Raw genomic sequence first — 17,721 nt, forward strand, 5'->3', positions numbered from 1 at the left:
TTCACTACTGACCAGAGTTTAATCTTCATGGACTTAGTATGTTTTATTGTGTTTTCTCTAGGTGTTCATATTTCCTCCCCAGCTCATAAACATAGTGGTAGGTTAAGTTACTACACATGTAACTGATGTAGCAGACCTTAACATTTGCGATATTATGGAAGAATATATTACAATTATTTAAGGAAAAAATGTGTGCTTTACAAAAAAATAGTGCTTTGTGCAAACAGTTTAACCTTTGAAATATTAAGCCACCCTATCTGTCAATGGAAGAAAGTTTAAGAATTATATAATTTGCCCCAATGCACAGTGTGCACCAATGCATTGAAAAATTTGTAAAACTCGAAAAAGTTGTGGAACACGTTGAAATCAATAGCTGACTTTTTTTCATGTGCAACATTTTTTGCACACAACTTTTTTTCTTACTCCAAATGCATTAGTCAATGGGCGTTTTTTTTTTTTTTTTGTGCAACAACTTTTGTCTTGGCAACATTTTTGTCTCTGCAATATTTTTGTCTCTGGGACATTTTTGTCTTGGCAACTTTTTTGTCACATTTTTTGTCTCATTTTGTCACATTTTTCCACAGGGAATTTTTGCCACAGTTTCACAAAAAAGCACACATTGCAACTGTGATAATGTTTGACAGAAGCATTTAGCAGAGATATTAGACCTCTCCTACAGCAGGGGTCCTCAAACTCTTTAAACAGGGGGTCAGTTCACAGTCCCTCAGACTGCTGGGGGGCCAGACTATAGTTAGTCCTCAAAATACAACCCTCCCGGGGGCCGTAGTTTGAGGACCCCTGCTCTACTGTATGATTATTTAAAATGTTTGTCTTTTTTCTTGGCGCATCACCATTTTGTCATTTATCTGCTCCCAGGGCTGTTGGTCCAGGGCAGCACACTTGGGCATCATATCATCTTCAGCACAGACCATTAGTTCATTGCCTGCCTTACTATATAGTTATACTATATATACAATAGTATACTTTTGATTGAGGGTTATTCTATCTTCTCTATTTCTTGGGGTAGTGGGGGCCCACCAATTAAATTTTGCCCAGGGCCCACTGGAATCTTAGAACAGCCCTAGCAGAGAGCAGCAATAGGAGATACAGCTGTGATGCTGGACAGGGCCTGATGCAGGCTGTACCTCCTAGTAGCCTGCACCTCTGAATGGCATGCAAGGTAAGGAGAGGAGGGAGGGGCACCTACATGCCTCCCCCCTCTAATTACCAATATAGCACTGACTAATGCCGTCAGAGCTGTATTAGTGAGGAGAGCCGCAGGTCTCTGCACTCCAAACAAAGCGCTGGATTCTGCAGGTATTTGCCCACAGCTGAATGCAGTGCAGTAAATAATGACTGCTTGCACATATTGCGTCACCTTGAAAATGCACGGTGCACAGTAACATTTGCAATGTAATAAACCGTTACTGAAGAACACTACATTGTGAAGTTCAAATTTTATGCAAATGTTTTCCCCCACTTATGCCTTTTTATTTCCCCCTTACAGTGTAAACAGTGTAAACTCCACTGGAGCAGGAACTGATGTGAGTGACTGAACTTTCTCTACAAAGACATGACCTGCTATAAGAGGCTGAGTGCAGTGAATACAAAAAAAGCCCCATAAGGGCTGTGTGGGTAATAGGCCGGATGAAATCAGTCTGGGGGGGTTTATTAACTGATGTACAATGGGTGATGGGAAATAAGAGGATGTATGCAGTGTCTGCAAAAGAAGCCCCATAAGGGCTGTGTGGGTAAGCTACCAGAAGTGGGCTCTGTGGGGGCTTTTTGTTGACTAAAAAAGAATAGGGTGCTGGTAAGGCACTAAAATAGGGAAACTAGTCTGGGGGTTAATTTTGTTGATTAGAAAACAATAGGCCCCTGGGGAAGCACTGAAACAATCAGACTAGTCTGGGAGGTTAACTTTGTTGATTAGGAAACAATAGGCCTCTGGAAAGCCACTAAAGCAATCAGACTAGTCTGGAAGGTTTTTTAACAATAGGCTGTTTAGGAGGCGGGGAAAAATCTGGGGGAGGGATTTGGTGTATCAAGGGTATGTAAAGTGGTGGCACACAGAAAGGGATCATAACTAACTTGTGTTTTTTCTCCAACCCTCCCTCCCTAAGTTTTTCTAGGTTGATATAAGCATGAAATACTGCTTAGCCGCAGGAGAGAGGCGGCAATGCGGGCCCCATATTGTGGTTGGTAGGCCCTGGAACTGTGTGGGGGCAACCGCTGGGATCCACCTGGCACGGATTCTGTGTAATGTGGAGAGGATGCGCAGAAACTTTAGCGCGTCCTTTCCCCTCGGCTCCAAATGAATGAAGTGGCTTACATGCGCAGCCCGTGCGCAGGGGGGTGTGGTGTGAGTGCGGCTTGGGTGCCGAGGTGGGTGGCAAAAGGGGGCGGCCTTGGGGGGCGCCCTATTGAGAAATCCGGCCCTGGGCAGGTTCAGTTTTTTTTTAAAGAAAACTATTGTTTCCACTATCTGGACTGCGGATGATGTGCAGATGATGTGCAGTTTATGTTTATGTCCCTTACTTTTGTGCTATAGAATGCATTGGATATTAAGTGCAATTTATATTTCCACCTATTCATTTTATGACTACCACCCAGTATATTCTTTATAGAAAATGAACAACTTAATTTCTGGCAACCTCCTCTACCTCCAGCATTTTACAACCCACCTGTTCCTGTACAGTTTCCATGCACAATGTTTTAAATTTCCTTGTGTCCTACACAAATTCACAAAGAATAAAGATGCTTGGTTTTCCCTCACTCCTTAATGTACCCATTTGTTATCCAGTAACTTGTAAATGTCACACTTGTTATTTATACAACTTGCATGTAAGGGAATGCAAAAGATAAATAGTTGTTATGTTAGCATGTAAGTGATACACCAAAATTATTAGGAGTCATGCACTAAATCAACACCTATATAAATATATATATATAGAATGCAGGTTTTTTTGTAAGTAGAAATGCAGTGGGTTGGGTAGTTGGGCGGTTTAAAAGCATAAAGCATCAAGCTAAATGTTAAAGATTTTATCTACTGTTCCTTGTACCTATCTGGTATAAATATAGCACAGGCACTGATAAAAGTGTGAAAATGAATTATGTGAAATCATTTAGGTATTTCCTTATTTCACTCAGCTTTTATGACCAAAGTAAGGGTAGAATCAATCTACATTTTTTACTATGTTTCTGACAATCAAAACTAGAAATGTGATTTATTTTCAGTGTAGTTTTTACTTTCCTTAAACTTTCTTGTTTGTTTTTGTTACAAATGCAAGTAATATGTATAATCTTAGGCACAGAGAACCCATTTGGCACCAAACACGCAAGCATTTTCTATGCGCTCGTCACTCTCCATCGCATTTTTCATTATATTGCTGGCAGCTGAAAAATGCACCTCATTGTTTGTCAGTGGGGCATACACACAGTGTGACAGAGGACAAACATTCAGCGCATTAGAGGGATATTGTCTTCTAAGTAAAGCATTTTTACTTTTTCCTGAAAACAATGCATAGTATTGTGTAAAATAGTGAAGGCTGGGGGCATATTACTTTACTAAATTGTCACTTTTTATGCTAACATGCAGGAATTCATTTACTTGTGCTCTTGTGGCTATCTTTGTTTCCTTTCTGACAAACAACAGAAGTCCTGTCTGGCTTTATGGCAAGCAGAATCAAATTATCTTGTAAGGTAGTGCTTACTCTGGGCGATGGTCATAATGTTACTTCTCCGCCACCTGCATGGTGGTGCTGGAATTGTTGGGCCTCAATGGTGTAACTAGGGTCAGTCCATCCACCATCCCCCCTACAAGCCTATGCCTGTGCTCCCACCCTATGTGCATGTCCCTGTGGATGCGTGCAGGCACAAATACCTTTAGTTCTGCTAGCTCTAGTGGGACCCCTAGTAGATACACCACTGCTAAGCTTATTAAGTGGGTGCTGGTCAAGGTGCATCAAAATGATTTTAGGGTGAAAAACACACCCCTTCCTAAAAAGGCATCTAACAATTTTGTGAGCCAGGTCCCTCTGAACCTACTCCTTTTTGAGTGCTCCTATTTTTAACTGGTGAACTGTTCTTGAAGCATTATGTATTGAAGGTAATGGGCTATGATTCCATTTTAGGCAGGCAGCAGCCATGTGCGCATGCGCGAACCCCCCGCCCCCCCCCCCAAAGCTCCGTATGGGAGCCAAATTTAAAAATTTTGTTGCAGCAAAAAATCCGTGCCGGCCTAGGCCCGGGCCTTTGTGGCCTCGCCACAAATCCAAACCTGTAGGCAGGGGGGCTAAATAGGTGTTACTGGACCTTTAAAATAATGCTTTCTTGAGGATGATGTAGCCTCTCTGACTGACTATTTCATACATGTGCGCATCCAAAATGAATACACCATCACTGTGTTTGTGCTGTTTTAAACCAATTCAATCCGATTGACTCAGGTCAATAAATGGTACCATTTTATTCGCTCTTATCAGTTACTAGACCTGGAGCAAACTTTGCACTACCTTTAATACAGCCCCCCTTTAAATTTTACATTGTCTTACTAATGTGGTAGAGTGACCAAAGAAATAAATAAAAATGTGAGATGTAAGTGTCAAGGGAGATGTTGCTAAACAGAGAATGTTGCTGGGTTTTGCTGTCTGATCTGGGAACCGATAGTGTTCTGGAAGGAACAGTCAGACTGGGCGATTCCATTAGTCCAGCTCACATATTGGAGCTCACTTTCCACAGGGAGGCTGTCCTGTGGAAAGGTATTTAATAGTACTGAAAACGCGTGGAAGCTTTCTTAGAGCAGGAAGACTACCTGCCTGTGTAAGGAACTCCCAGATTGGGTGCTGCCTGCCGCTGCAAAGAGCAGAGGGAGCCTTGACAAAGCGGCTGAGAGAGTGAGTGTCTCAGGAACTGAGAGGAACTGAGGAAGAAATTCCCACAAAGAAGTGAAGAAGTGCTGTGAGTACAGGGGTGATCCCTACCATTTGTGTTTTTGCTCTTAGTGCACAAGGGACCCAGTTTAGTGAGGGAACTCATCAAATGTGTGAAAGTAGCAGGATTTATTTTTATGATTTATGTTTTGTATGTTGAAATGGGCACCCCTAAACTGCCTTAAGTAAGTAAAGAAGTGTTGGGATTCAGAAAGTTTACTATATATATATATATATATATATATAATTTACAAGTGTTATCATAGCAAATAATTCAACATTACAGTAGAGCAAAATAAAATATGCTAGAACAAATGTTATGCACCGTGTTCCTGAGTGATCTGCCCAACAGAAACATTTTCCTGATGACTTACCTTTAAACTAAAGTAAATGTTAATCATTAATGGTTTCTTGGAATTGCAGAATCACAACAAAGGGCCATTTGGCATGTTGTCATCTACACATACAGTATCTATGTTGTGAAAAGAAAGGATTAGTATGACCTCAACCCAAAATAGCAGCGGGACAGTTCTGCATTCTATTGCTGTTGCACTGGATCTACAGGTCCCTTTTGTGGTTATTCTAAAGTGTTTATACTACATCTGATTGTGCTCATTTTACAAAAAAATGTTTAGAAATGCACTGGTTTTTAGGTGGTCATGCGTTGAATACAGTACAAGTGGTCATACATGTGCAAGGCCATACTCCATTGCTTCATTCCTTTGAGATTTCAGGCTTCTTTTCACTTTCACATCTGTTCATCCACCACCATCCTCCATGATGTGTGTGTGTGTATATATACAGGTATCGGACCCCTTATCCGGAAACCCATTATCCAGAAAGCTCCGAATTACGGAAAGCCTGTCTCCCATAGACTCCATTTTAATCAAATAATTCAGAATTTTAAAACTGATTTCCTTTTTCTCTGTAATAATAAAACTGTACCGTGTAATTGTTCTCAACTAATATATAAATAATCCTTATTGGGTGCAAAACAATCCTGTTGGGTTTAATTAATGTTTTATTGATTTTTTTGTAGACTTAAGACCCCTTATCCGGAATACCCCTGGTCCCGAGCATTCTGGATAACAGGTCCTATACCTGTATATATATATATAGGGGAATAGGGCAGAATGAGCGCAGGCCAATCCACATTATTTTTTCAGCAAAGTGTTATGAAAGCAATGTCTATTTTTCTGAGAGAGATTAAACCCTGTGTCAACAGCTTTTCTTCATAATTTAGGAATTAGTTTGCATTATTGCCACATTCATCTATGCATTTTTTCCTGTTCAGTAATGTATTTCTAATGAACTGCTGCCCAAACTGCACAGCATACTCAAATTACTGTCCAGTGCTAAAGATGGCCATAGTCAGCAGCTAATCTACCTGTGAATGGAGCACTCTGACAGGCCTACCTGACTAATATATGGTTTAAAATCGGGCAGATGTCGATCTGACAGGTTTAAAAATCTAGTCCGATCAATGACCATGTCATCTTGTTGATGCAGTCCTCACCCTTACAGCCTGTATCCCCATCATTGTGATCCAATCGTTTGGCCCTCAAGATGGGTATATCAGGGAAAGATCTGCTTGTTTGGTAGTTTTACTCTTCTTTACATACTATAGTTTTTTTCTCATCTGTAAAATAAAATTATCTATATAGCATAGCTGTAAGAATGCTTTTCCACTGGTACATTGTAGTAAATATTACTGAATGAGTGGCAGCTGGATAAAAAGAAATATTACTTTACACTTCATTGGACCCACTTTTTCTCCTACAGTTCTGACCAACTTCTGGGCTGTTTGGGTTGCCAGACAGCCTGGTTCTTTAAGGGGCAGAAACCCTCTGAACTGCGTCCGCCAGATGCAATAACCCTGACCCCCGATGTCATACCGCTTCCAGATGCCGTCATGCAATAACATGGAAGGTTTGCGTGATGACGTTGGCGCCACACGCACCGACATTATTAAATACACCCCCTTTGTCTGGGTTTATAACCCAACAAAGGCGGCAACCCTATGGGCTGTACAGAAAATACTGCTATTTTATTGCTTTCTAGAAGAGTTACAAAAAAAGCCAAGTACAGAAATACAAAGCTGGAAAATGGCTTTGTGTACTAAAGCAGGGGAATGGGAATATGCTGATATTTAATGTGCAGTTGCCGAGTGTATTTGTACTAAAGTCACAGGGCGACAGAAATGTGACAGTTTGACAATATGACACTGAGTCTTAGGCAAAGCACTAAGTGCAGAGGAATAGGATGCAAATGGGGAAAGAGCGGACAGCTTGTATGAAGTGGATGACATTTATATTACACCCGCAGCCAGAGCACATGACAGGCCAGCAATAAAGAACTCACACAATTGTGCTATAAAAACGGGTCATGTAGCTGAATCTGAACACAGAGTACAGCTCAGCAGAGAAGGCTGAAAAACTGAAAGAATAATGAAGCCAGGGCAATAAAATGACTGTGCCATGATGATGCACTTGCTCTGATGCATTAACTCTTCTCAGCTCTTTCATGTGCAGCTGATGCTCCTAAATAATGATGCCATAGTACAAATGGCATGAATACGCTCATTCACAAAGTGCTACAAATGAGGGGACAGAATACAATTAGCTATAAAGCTCTGGCATGTTAAAAAAAACACCTTCTTGACATATAGCAAATATCTTGGGCAGGAATATAGTAACAAATGTTGTTCAGCCCTTGAGCAAAAATATATTTTAACATTACTATCATTATTATTATTATTATTTTTAACACAAATTGATATAGAATATACCACAGTGCTATATGATAGAAGGATATACATACATATCAAGCATATAAATAATATAGAAAGTGCAAGTAGTAACTGCTAAAAAGGGCACCTGCTCCATAGATCTTATAATATATCATTTATAGTAAGAGTACCACAGGAATTAAAACCACAAAGGTCTCATTTATAAACACAGCACATGGTTCAAAGCACAATTTTCAGAAACATTTACACACAATGCACAGATTTGGTTTTCTTTTCCACTAATTCCAATTTTTAGGGGCTTGCTAACCTGCATCCATCACAAATAGCATGCTAGGCACCAATAAATGCTTGTGCTATTGCGCTTTCTACACTAGTGATGCAGCCCCCTCCTCAGCCCCCTCCCACACAAAAACAATGCAGAGGGAGGGCAGCATCCCGTAGGCCAACTCAGGGCATCGCTAGGGGCCAGAAAGCCCCTGGCCTTGGCTATTGTAAGACATTCACAATTTTGTTTTTGAGTCACTCTAGTGTTTGGTCGTGTTTAGTATTATCGCATTACTGAAAGATGAACTACGAAACAATATTCAGTTTTAAACAGGTCATTTTACATTTTACATATATATTGTATTGCATGTTGCACCATCCATTCTTCATTCTTTTTAACATACTACCACCAGAATACTTTTGTGTGGTATTGAAGTGTGGCAGAGAAGGAAAAAATACTGTTACTTATAAAGACACATGTGAAACCACACAAAGGTTTTGTTATCAGGTAAGACCAAAACAAAGCTGGGCAAAGTCCAAAGCAAAATGTGTTATGCGAAACTAACACTGTCTGTACTACAATACTGTTATTATCCTGTACAGTTAGCTAAATCATGCAAAATAAAGGTGTCTAACTAAAAAGGTTTCAGTGTGCTAAAAATCTGAGCTTGCAGAGCAAAATGGCCACATTTATATATATATATATTATGGTCAATACAGCTTTATGGCTGGGCATGACCATAATATATATATATAAAAATATGCCCCTTCTGCTCTGCAAACTTAGATTTTAAGCACATATAGCAGATATTCCATTAGTCCTGGGTTACCTATTACCTAAACTCCTAATCCTGTCTGAAAAAAGTCTCCTACTCACCTCCGTAACCCCCTGATTTGCAGTCCATAAAGAAGATTTTTTCAAATCCAACACTTGTGTAATGTTAATATTTCTATTGTTATAAAAAAATAAATCTGTCTCCTGATATCAACCCCTTGGGCCCAAAATTGTATGTTTTACTGCTAAATAATAGTAGGTACTTGTATTATGTCCCATCTCTACCCAGACCCACTCAGCAGAGAGAACTTGGTATTAAAGGACAAGGAAAGACTAAGGGGCTGATTTACTAACCCACGAATCCGACCCGAATTGGAAAAGTTCCGACTTGAAAACTTAACGCTACGAAAAATGCGCAACTTTTCGCGTAAGTTTTAACGCTACGAAAAATGCGCAACTTTTTACGCAACTTTCGTAATGGATACGAAAACTCGCGTTTTTACGCAAAAATCGTATTGGTAACGAAAAATTCGTAAAGAATCCGAAAAAATCGCAAAACATACGAAAAAATCGCAAAATACCGATCATTACAAAAAAAACGCAATCGGACTCCATTCGACCCGTTCGTGGGTAAGTAAATCAGCCCCTAAGTCACTTGGGGGTGCCAAAATGTTAGGCACCCCCAAGTGACTTTAATCGCTTACCTTGTACCCGGGCTGGTGCCCCTGTTCAGAGAGAACAGCACCAGCCCGGGGTACCTGTAGCGATGGGCTTCCTCCTTCCTGCTTCGTTTTGCCAGGACCCCACGATCAGCGCATGCGCAGTAGAGTTAAAAGCCGACTTCTTTAAAGTTCGGCTTTTTCACTTTACTGCGTATGCGCGCGCACGCGAACAGGAAGGAGGAAGTGCTACAGCTACCCCGGGCTGGTGCAGTTCTCTCCTAACAGGGGCACCAGCCCGGGGTAAAAGGTAAGCGATTAAAGTCACTTAGGGGTGCCTAACATTTTGGCACCCCCAAGTGACTTTGCCTTTCCTTGTCCTTTAATATACCAACATTAATAAAATGTAAAGCAGCATTGTGAATGGTGCCTTAAAAATACTACAGGTATCGGACCCCTTATCCGGAAACTCCAATAGACTCCATTTTAATCAAATAATTCTAATTTTTAAAAATGGCTTTCTTTTTCTCTGTAATAATAAAACAGTACCTTGTACTTGATCCCAGCTAACATATAATTAATCCTTATTGGAGCCAAAACAATCCTATTGTGTTTAATTACTGTTTAAATATTTTTTTGGGCAGAATTAAGTTAGGAGATCCGAATTGCGGAAAGACCCCTTATACGGAAAACCCCAGGTCCCGAGCATTCTGGATAATGGGTCCTATACCTGTACTTGTTAATTTGTTGTATTCTGGCAAATATTATATTAATTATTATTAATAAGGGATTAACAAATTCAGTTTTCTTACTCTGAAATAAAAATATCAAAACAAAACTTGTTTCTTCTTATCAGAACAAAACAAAGACTATGCCTGAATTCCCTGTCGCTACTACAGTCTCTACACTAAGGCAGCAGAGCCTGTAAAAGAGAATACTCCCAGCTATCTCTCCTGGTTGGAGCCAGAAAGTTTCTTTTTCTACAGGAAGCTGGCTATCTCAATTTTCTAGAAAGTGCTATCTATCATGCACTAGTTAATCCTCGTTTACAGGGTCCCTGCTCCCCGACTTCTCCAAAGGTAATGATCCCTCTGGGGTTAGATGGCTTTACTGGGGCCTTGTTGATCCCATGCTCAGTGAAACAGCAACCTGGTTCAACAGATGCAGGCCAAAGAGGAAGATCCACCCCTTTGCAAACACTGTGTTAGAGTGTGAAAGGGAGTGGTCTGCCTATGAGCCAATAATGCACATGTAAATAGGAAAAATAGATACATGGGTCTCTGCCCAGTAACAGTGAAATGTAGGGAAGGGTAGAGATTTAAAGCTATAGAGATTGTTAACCCTTTTTTCATTAAAGCTGGAAAAAAAGGTGAAACGGCACAGGTTACTTAGTAGATAACAGATAAGCTCTGTACAGTGTTATTTTGTTATCTGCTATGTAACCTGTGCCTTTTCTCCTTTTTCCAGCTAAAATGGCTGCACCCATGGCTACACAGAGTATTTTATAAACTATAGTAGAGCAAACATACAATTTGTACCTGTGCAGAGCAACACTACATTATATTTAAATTGCTGCTTCAGCACAGCCCTTATCTGCAATGTACATATAGGAATGAGCATTATGCTGAGACAAAAGAGTTAATGCACTATGGATTGGCCAGATTGGTTAGGTAGTAATATATGTATTTACAGTAAATGCTCTTAACACTTTTCAGTATGTTGCTGTTCTGATAAAATCTTTCTGTATCCTTTTTGCTACAAACCTATCACCCTTCAGTACCTTATGCTGCATGATATGTGTCATATGTCTCACAATGGAATGGAAATATTTCAGCATGAAAAAATATAATCTTCTCTATACCTATAATTACTACAGAGCTGAACTATGAAGATTAATACAAGAAAAGCATGTCCAGAGGAAAATAATTATTGTAGTCGTTAATTATTTGAAGCACACTTACACTAATGGGAAGCACAAAGGAGGGGGTGACACTCTATATTTGTTTCCAATAAGTGTAAGATAGTGTGAGATATGTCTAACACTGATAGCTGTGAAGATTACTGAGTATTTCTATCGTTAAAGGATTGTTATACCTTCAAGTGGAAAATAAATTTACATTCAGCCCTCAATAGTATCATTAGATGCAAGAAGATCAAAGAAAAATCTTTCCCTGATCCTATGCTACTATCTGTGCTTTACTGTGTTTGTCTCACCTAAGCAGCCACTGCCAACTACACAGGGGGAGACCTAGTGCAGCAGGAATGCAGCATGATACTAGGGTATGGGCAGTAATGAACAAAGATGCAATTCTCCAGGTTTACTATTATCAGGGCATCTTAATAGATTTCCTTGTGGCTTGGTCAGAGAAATACACTACTGCTGTATTAGCATAGTTATTAAACGTAGTCAAAATAGAAAATATTAGCCCTCATTTAGTAAAAGTAGATGGACCCCATGACCATGTGTCTGGCTACTGGTTAGACTACTGTTTTCATTTGTGGCTTTTGGTAAAACTGCTGTAAGAAATAAATAGATGTATTTGTGGCTTATAGCTGGCATGCTTTCTGTCCTCATTATTTATTTGGTATATTTCCCAGCATTTTATAATAAAGTCAGTGAGTTAGCAGATCTGGTCCTATGAATATGTGTCTTCCTCTTCCTTCTGTCATATTTAGTTAGTGACGCCAATAACTTCGGACAACATTAAACTAAATAACATTGGACACATGTAGCCCATAAAAAATTTTGGGGGCTCTTTTGATTTCTCTTGATGACATTGGGGTCAATTATAAAGTTCCCGCAGAGTATATTTTTTCGCAAATGGTTGTTTGTCCATCTGTCTTTTTTTGCGAATCGCAGTGAAATGCGAATTGCACACAAATATTTACTAATTTGATTGCCATTTGCATGAGCTTGCCCTCTGTGTGCGTTTAATATGCACAAATATAACGCCAATTTTCTTTTTGCAAATATAAATTTGCTAATTGCGAAATCAGTTTAGCAAATATTTTTTACGCCGCTAAAACTGTAATGTTATATATTCCCATAAATATTTGAAATGTGCAAATATGCCATATTTTAAAAAGCTCTAAGGACATTCACACTGAATAAAAATTTTGCAATTATGTTTGCACAATAAATTCACCAGTCTTGTCCACCTTTATAAATATAAACATGGGTGGAGCAAATATGTTCACTGTACAAATAATTCTGTGATACACAAATTTTATAAATGACCCCCAGAGTCTTATATCCTGAACCTGAATATGTTGTGTAATAAATAAATAGTCAGCAGCATATATTTACAAGTGTTTACCAGCACTGACATAACCCCATGTATTATACAGAGGGCACTTTCTTTATTCTGTGCCAAAGTTTGTCAATCAAACCAATATGACGTATACTGGGCCTCATTTACAAAGTAGGGATATATAAATAATAATCCTGCTGTTAAAGCACTTGTGCCTTGTCACTGTAGCATCTATATTTAAACCAATTTGTTGTGAACTTGGCACCGTATTTGTGGTGAGATTCTGCATCAGCAAATTTTTGGGTGAAACTGTGGCAAAAATTCACCAAAAAAATATTTGTGAAGAACATCAGTGAGCAAAAACATGAGAAAAAAACACCCATTTACTTTAATGCTTTTGGAGTGCGAAAAACGTAAGGAAAAACGCCCATTGATTTCAGTGTATTTGGAGAGAAAAAAGAAAACACCTACTGACCAGCGCATTTGGCATGAGAAAATACGCCCCTTGACTTTAATGTATTTGGAGTGAGAAAAAAAGTCACTTACGTAAAGAAGTTGAACAGTAGATGCGAAAAAAACACCTATTGACTTTAAAGCATTTCTGAAAAAGTTTTGCCATTTCTCAAATTTTTCAGCATTTTTGCAAATCTTTAGTTAAAACAAAATGGGGCAGGTTCGCTCATCACCCTGTACTTTTCCCTAACCTTAACCAGACAATTTCATCTAGCAGTCACAGCAGAGGGTGTGTGGGCAATTGATTGGTTTATGGGACACGCGTGCAAAAATGTTGATAATGTTGAAACTATGATAATAATATCTGCAACCTGCAACCTATTTATATGCAGATAAATAAGTATGCAGGGGTACACAGGGGTACAAGTATGCCTTGTCAATATATATTGTTTAGATAATTATGAAAACATAAAGTGAATGTAAAACCTAATTATTACTATCCTCTTTTTGTCCAGCTTGTATAAATATATGCAAATGGAATATGCAACATTTCCTTTACCAGTGGACATTTATTCTATATATTGATTGAATAAAGAGGCAGATAATTGATGTAAGGTTGTGTTGATCCTAGGTGGAGCTCTGTGTACTAAGTTATATAAGACTTGAACTTAGTTGACTTTGCAATTGTCAAAAGCAGGTAAACCCAGTTTTTCACCATTGTTTATTCTTCCATGACACAGGGAAAGGCCAAAGTGCTTCTTGCTTCTGAGGTTTAATGTTTAACAACCGGGGTTACTGGCAGTCTCAACCCTTACAGTCCATTATGGTTCAAGAGTTTATTCTTTTTTTTTATAAAGTAATAAGGGTTCATTGAAGACACATATTTTATGGCTTATAAACAATGACATAATATGCTTATTCCTTGAATTACTCTTTTTGTTAAGTATTCTGCACATTTTTTAACCCTTTCCTTAGTGCAAAGAAACATAATTGAACTTTTAAGAAAACCAAAGAAAAAATATATGAAAAAGAGGAAGAAGCAGTATAGAAAAAAGAGAAAAGTGGGGGGGGGGGGGGGGGTTCAGTTAATGTGTCAAGTGGTTTAGTCCATTTCTTATAAAGATATCTGAAGCATATGCTGGGGCTCAGGTTGAACTTTATTTGCACAAAGATCAGCTGTTATCCTTCTGGATATAAGTCTGGGCACTGCACATTTTTGCAGCTTTCAGCAAAGTTCCAGCTTTTACAAGTCACACAGAAAATGTGTCAGAATCTTGCAATGAAATAAGGATCTGGATAGTGCATCTCCTTTAGACGAAGGGCTAAATAAAAATCTGGTACTCCTTCAGACTGGATTTTGTTATACTGTATGGTAATACATTGCTCTGTAGGCTCAGCCAAACCCCATGTGAGGAAACCTAAAGGGGTGGTTCACCTTCAGTTTAACTTTTAGTATGTTATAGAATAGTCTATTCTTAGCAACTTTTCAATAGGTCTTCTTTTTTTATAGATTTTGAATCATTTTCCTCTGACTCTTTCCAGTTTCAAGTTATTGTTACTTTGTATTACTTATCTTTATATTTATGGCCTCTTCTACTTATATTCCTGTCTCTCCTTCAAACCGCTGCCTGGTTGCTAGGTTAAATTGGACCCTAGCAACCAGAAAGCTGCTGAAATTCCAAACTGAAAACCTGATGCACAAACAGCTAAATTATTCAAAAAAGGCAAATAATAAAAAATGAAGACCAGTTGCAAAACATTAATTTAAATGTGAACAACCCCTTTAATTGTCAGCATAATAGGAATAGTTCAATTACCAAGCAAACCTTTCCTCCTGATAATCTCACTGCTCTTTGTAGTGTTTAATTGTCAGCACTTTGGTGCATTTAGTGTTGCTGCAGCAAGACAATAGCATTGCAGCCATGAGGTTTTGAGGGATTGCTATGTGGTCCGGACCAACCTCGAGTGCACTCTCTAAATAAAGGATATTGCACAATGTGGTGGGCCAATACAAATAAGCATAACCAGTTGTAGTTTATCAGTAAGTCTCCTATGGGCAGGTACCATCAGTTTTTATTGTTATGCTAAAGTTTTTGTATTAGAGGGCTGATATGTGAAATTCATGAAGATTATACCTGAACAATAACTTATTAATAATTTATACAAAACCAGTTTATTAATAGTTAATCAGAATTCCAGAAAAGAGTCAATAGCAAAGAATCCTGCAGGATAGCCAGGCCCTATTTGATACATAAACATCATGGGCTAATGGGGGTCCACACGGGTACCATTTGAGCATCCCTTAAATGAAAACAAAATTACAAACTCCTCTAGCAGAGCAAATAGGCATTCCCTAATTTTCATTCTAAGTAGCTTTTCAGGCTGGGCACCACAGGCACTGCTTCATTCACTGACTAAAACTGTAAGGTCAATAAGGGAGGGAACTTTTACCTCCTGTGTCTCTTAACAATTGGCATTCAGTTCTGAATTCTGACTTTTTTAACTGTATTTATAATTTATATTTCTATTCTATGAATGCATTGTTTATAAAATACAGCACTGTGTATTCAAGTTGCACTATATAAATAATTATAATAATATATATCCACACATATGGAACCATGAGAAAGGTGGTAGGACCCATCCAACTTTCCCAAGGGAGGTAGGGGATATATTCCCAACAGGTTAAGAAGGCTATCAGGTCCAGGAAGTCTGCGTAACTCAATTTCACTTACTCCATCCCTGTGCACTGTAGGATGAGGCTAATGACACATATATAGTTTATTATTTAAAAGCAATAGGTCAGTGTAACTTTAAGAATAAAGTCTACTAAAGAATAGCTTTTCCTTCATATAGCGCTGTCGGCTCCATGGGAAACATATCCTTTACAGCTTTTTTTTTTTTTAATCAGACCAAGCAGTTACACGTTCCGATGTGATTTAATTTTGTCCTCATAGCTTTCTTTATTATCCCATCTCTACGAAACTCATTAGATCCACAAGTTCTACATTTCTTGGTCTGACAGAAGTACTAAAATGCAAATTAATTTTTAACTAACAATGTCATATGTTATGTAATTTCTGTCTGACAAGATTCCCATGGAGCTTTTGGCAACCCTTCAGAAAGATATTAATGAAAACATATGGCGAGCCAATACCACCCAATAAATAGAGCTCATTTATTTAGACATGAGAAATCATCTAGACATAGTCTGACAAATATTACCAACTGTTATTCATACGACAGAAGTAGGGGGAAAAAATCATAGATAACAGCTAATTGTGTGTATCTTACAGATTCATTAACTGTACTTTAAAGTTATAGAAAAACTGACTTCCATTTCCACTTCCTATTAATCTTATTTGCACATAACCTGGCTTTCCTGTACTTCCATTTAGACTGTAAGCTTTTCAGAACCGGGACCTATCCTCACATTTTCCAGGTAATATGCTTGTCTATTTGTATGCTTCCTGAATTCTGATGTTTATTGTTAAAATGATAAAATGGTGTCTAAATTCTAGTTATATATAAATGTATACACACATGCAGTAGGTATAATGTATGCTGTGTGTATGCTATATATATATAAATATTCATTACTGATTTAGGGGTAACCATGGTGTGCCACTGTACCCCCCCATATCTGTCATCAAACTAAAAGCAGCAATAAACCATAAGATCCGCTCATTTGGCAAGCATCTTTCCATCAATATGCCCATCTAAAGTGGGTAATATCAAAGTAAGGCCACTTTTGGTGTAGATATCATGAACCAAGTGATGTTATATTTTTGGGCAGTTGCATCCATTTTGGCCAGCTGGAACGCAACTGAGGTAGGTGCAGCGCAATTGTACAATGAGAATTGCCAGTTTGCATCTGCAATGATGTCAGAAGTATAAAAAAAAAAATCTGTGCATTGTGGGGAAAAAAACATGGCAATTGCAATCAAAATTGCACTTTGCTTTACCTGGAAACATTAGATGACAATAAAAAACATTTTATCTATACATTTTTACCTGAATTTATGGTGATCCTATCTTGAATGTCACTCTTGATTGACTTCACAGCATTCACATTATATATAAATATTGACAGATGCTGGACAATAAACATTTCAATTGATTTATCAAGCATTAAGATGGTATAAACAAAACAGGTCATATGTTGGTTCTGTTAGGTTTAATGTTAATCTAACATGTATATTTTGAATTTTTATGGTCTCGGGACCATGGTGAGAATATAAAATGATTTTTCCATTATACAGAAAGGAGATTTTATCATATTACCAAGAAATGATGCGGTATGGTAGTATCTGAATGACTCAACAGAAAGCCTGAAAACTGGAAGCCACTACAGTGACTCTCATGACATCACACAGCCATTGTGCAGTTGCTATTTTCATACATCATATTAATATTAATGTAAATTACATTAATGCTTAGAAAGCACATTTATTTTAGAACTGTATGTTTTGCTGAAGAAACCAAGAAAGAAATCTCACTTACTGTATGGAACAGTAAAGGCCACTTCTTTTCAAATCACCCCTGTCTGTGCATAAAGACCATGCACTTTTCTACAAAAAAAACAAGTTTCAACCACTTCCTTCTTTAAAAAATGCTTTATTCTTTTGTCTTTAGAGAGAGG

The sequence above is a fragment of the Xenopus tropicalis genome, chromosome 1, assembly GCF_000004195.4.
Source record: "Xenopus tropicalis strain Nigerian chromosome 1, UCB_Xtro_10.0, whole genome shotgun sequence".
Classification (NCBI taxonomy): domain Eukaryota; kingdom Metazoa; phylum Chordata; class Amphibia; order Anura; family Pipidae; genus Xenopus; species Xenopus tropicalis.